The sequence below is a fragment of the Lygodium microphyllum genome, chromosome 23 (genome assembly GCF_053477565.2).
Source record: "Lygodium microphyllum isolate KBCC chromosome 23, Lygodium_microphyllum_v1.1.10, whole genome shotgun sequence".
Taxonomy (NCBI): domain Eukaryota; kingdom Viridiplantae; phylum Streptophyta; class Polypodiopsida; order Schizaeales; family Lygodiaceae; genus Lygodium; species Lygodium microphyllum.
Window position 1 is genome coordinate 54183534 of NC_141157.1, and position 3429 is coordinate 54186962.

Genomic DNA, 3429 nt, shown 5'->3' on the forward strand with positions numbered 1-3429 from the left:
CCGTTATGCCACACTAAAGGACGGTTCTTGCAATAAGTTGGCACACCATTACTATGGGCCCTACAAAATCATTAAGAAGGTTGGGGACTTGGCTTACTGTCTCCAACTCCGTCCCACTACTAAGATCCATGATGTCTTCCATGTGAGCCAATTGAAACCTTTCATTGGCACTCCCAAAGATCATGTAGAGGAGCTACCACCCATAGATGAGGAGGGCCTTATCGAGTACATTCTTGAAGCGGTCATTGGGCAACGTGAAAAGCAACTCCGCAACCGTTCTATACATGAATACCTGATCAAATGGAGAGGCTACCAATAGAGGAAGCCTCTTGGCACCTAGCATCTATTTTGGATGAATTTCCACACCTCAAGGAGGCCATTTTGGCTGGAACTTAACCATGACACCTGTTTTGGGCTGCAGTCTACATCTAGACAGCCACCTGTTTTGTACCAGTTTTGGTCCTGGTCCATTTTCAGCCCCATCCTCCATACATGGGCTGAAAATACACCTCAAGGGCTCCGTGCCAACACCTTGACTCTAGGATTTTTTTCCTTTGTTTTCCATTACTTGCCCCGATTGGAGTTCCGTAGTGGAAGTTATGGCTGTTTTTCTCCAGCCATACCATCTGGGACAACACATTAGTAATTCCTGGACAACCATCTATTTTGTAACAGTTTTGGTCCTGACCTGATTGCAGCCCCGCCCCACCCATATGGGCTGAAAGTACATCTCATGGGCTCCGTAACGACACCTCAACTGTCCCATTCGAAGTTTCTCATACAAAGTTATGGCTAATTTCCTACAGCACACCCTGACAGTCCATGACTACATCCCTTGTTTTCGAGGACAAAAACTTTATGAGATGGGATGGTTTGTAATGAAACGGGGATCATGGGAACATGGCATGGGAACATACCAGTCACACTGACAAGATATAAGGTGTAAGAGGGTATTTTGAGGTATAACAGAAATTATCAAGAAACTCTCTTTTCACCTTCTCAAGCTTCCATGGCTTCTTCTTCTTCTTCCTCTTCTTCTTCCTTTTTCCCTCTTTCTCTCTCTTCTTCTTTCCTTTCTCTCTCCTCTCCCTCTTCTCCTACAATCCTTCTCTCTCTCCTTCCCCTTAGTTAGGACAGTTAGGTCTCTTTCATTACATGGTCAATGTACTAATAGTCAAATGCTTATGCTCTTTATCTGATCTCAGTAGAATAAATACATCACTTAGTACTTACTTTGCTAGTCTACAATTTTAATAGTCTTTGGCTACAAGTAGGTGTCTCATGTTGCCAGAGATGAATCTTCTAATTTATGTTATACATTTCTTTAAATGGTGATATTGGTCTTGCTTGTTAGTACTAATAGTCAAATTCTTATGCTCTTTCTTTGAGCTCACTAGAATCAATATATCATATAGTACTTGCTCGTAGGTCTACAATTTTAAAAGGTTTTGGTCACAAGTAGGTGTCTCATGTTCCTAGTGGTGAATGCTCTTATATATGCCAATGTTTAAAGCTTTAGTGTGATTGCAATGTCTCAGAATTGTAGGCATTATTGGTGTTCACTAGGTTTATATATGAGTATTGTTATATTTCTCATGCTTCGAGTGGTGACAAGTTATCATTTTATTTAGTGAATGAAGCTTTAGATTTGTCTTGTTAGTCCAAAAATGCAAGTATGGAGGTGTTAAGAGTACTATAGTAGGTCTATTATAGTAGTTATAGATAGATTTCCCTCTTGATCGATGGCATTCCTGATCAGTTTCCTAGTTAAAAATACACATAAGTAGGGAAAGTAAATAATAGGAAAAATGGAACATTCCTCCCTAGACTTTAGAGAAACTAGGGAATGGTCGTAGGAAATTTTTATAGGTAGAAAAATTTCCCTATGTAGGAAATTTCCTATGCAATTTTCTTATTTTCTAGGGTATGTTCCATTTTCCCGATTATTTACTTTTCCTAATTGTGTGAGTAAATGATTAAAAGTTCTTTGTGCTAGGGATTAAGTGTGTTCCATACACTTAGAGGATATGATCCTACATGTTAGAGTTACTCAAGAGTTTAGTGTGACATACATGCATACTTATATTAGGTGTAGGTGAAGAGTTTAGTGTGGCATACATGTGTACTTTAGGTGTAGGTGTTCTTGCCTTGGTGTATTGTGTCCTTGGTGGAGGTGTGTGGTCAATGAGGTTATTATGTGCGTTGGGGCATGGTATACCAGAGTGAAGTCGTGGTGTGCATGTGCGTGAATTTAGGATGAGTCTTATGATGTACCACCCTGGCCGCTGAAGACCATTATGTAATGCACAAGGCGTGCGTAGCGTGCAACTTCCCACTTTGTGTTTGTCACCCATGGTTCTCACTGTGATCCCCCGCGGTCTTTCCCCACCTTAGCTTACAAGAAGGCACTTTGCTTAAAAAGAAAGTAGATTGCAAGAAAGCTTTGCGATTGCAAGAAATGATACTCGTGTTATGTAGGCGCAAGGCCCGGGTGGAGGGAGGAACACCAAGGCAATGCAAGATGAAAAAGTTGGTTATAATGTTTGTGTGCTTGTCCTCCCTCATACACACCCCCCCCCACGAGGAAGCTCAATGTCCTCATTGAGTGGGAGTGGGACTTGTTGACTCCCCCCGTGCTTTAGTTCTTTCTCTAGTTGTTTGGCAGTAATCTCCATGGGGCCTTAGGCTTCCACTTGTGCTTCTTGAGTAGTTTCCGTGGCCTGATCCACCATTTCTTCCATCTCCTTTACTCTTTCAACTTGTTCTTCTTCTGGTTGCTCTTTTGTTGGTGCTTTCTGCACCCACACCTTTGCGGGGCTATCTTTCTCTTGGCTGCTTGCATCCTGCACCTTTGTCACCACCAATCTAGCATCCACCGCATTTCCAGCTGTGACTTGTTGTGGCCTTTGCATTTGGTGTGAAGATATGGCACCCATACCACTGAATGAGGGGCCTGCAAGTATATTTTATTCTTCCTCATGCCCAATATCTGCACGACATGGTTGTCTATCCAATCCATGCCTAGGATGCCTTCAAAGTCATCCATGGGGACCATTATAAAATCTAGGCTCGCCTACCACTGTCCAATTTGAATTGGGACCCCTTTTGCTAACTCACAGTACCTGTACTTCCCTTGTACAAAAGATACCTCCAGCCCTTCTGCCCTCACTGGCTTCACACCTAGCTGGGCTGCTACCTAAGGTGCCATGAAATTGTGTGTGGCCCCTTGTGTCCACCATCATCGTCTGGGGCTGGTTCCCCAACTTGGCTTGAATAAACATATTGCATATGTTGGGAATGAAGGTTGGCATAGTGGTTGATGGCTTTGTCCCCATTGCCCCTTCCTTTGCCTTTGGTTCCCACTCCTTCTCTTCATCTTCTATCTCCATTATTTGGATTGTCAACATTGACCCCTCTGCATCTGCTTGA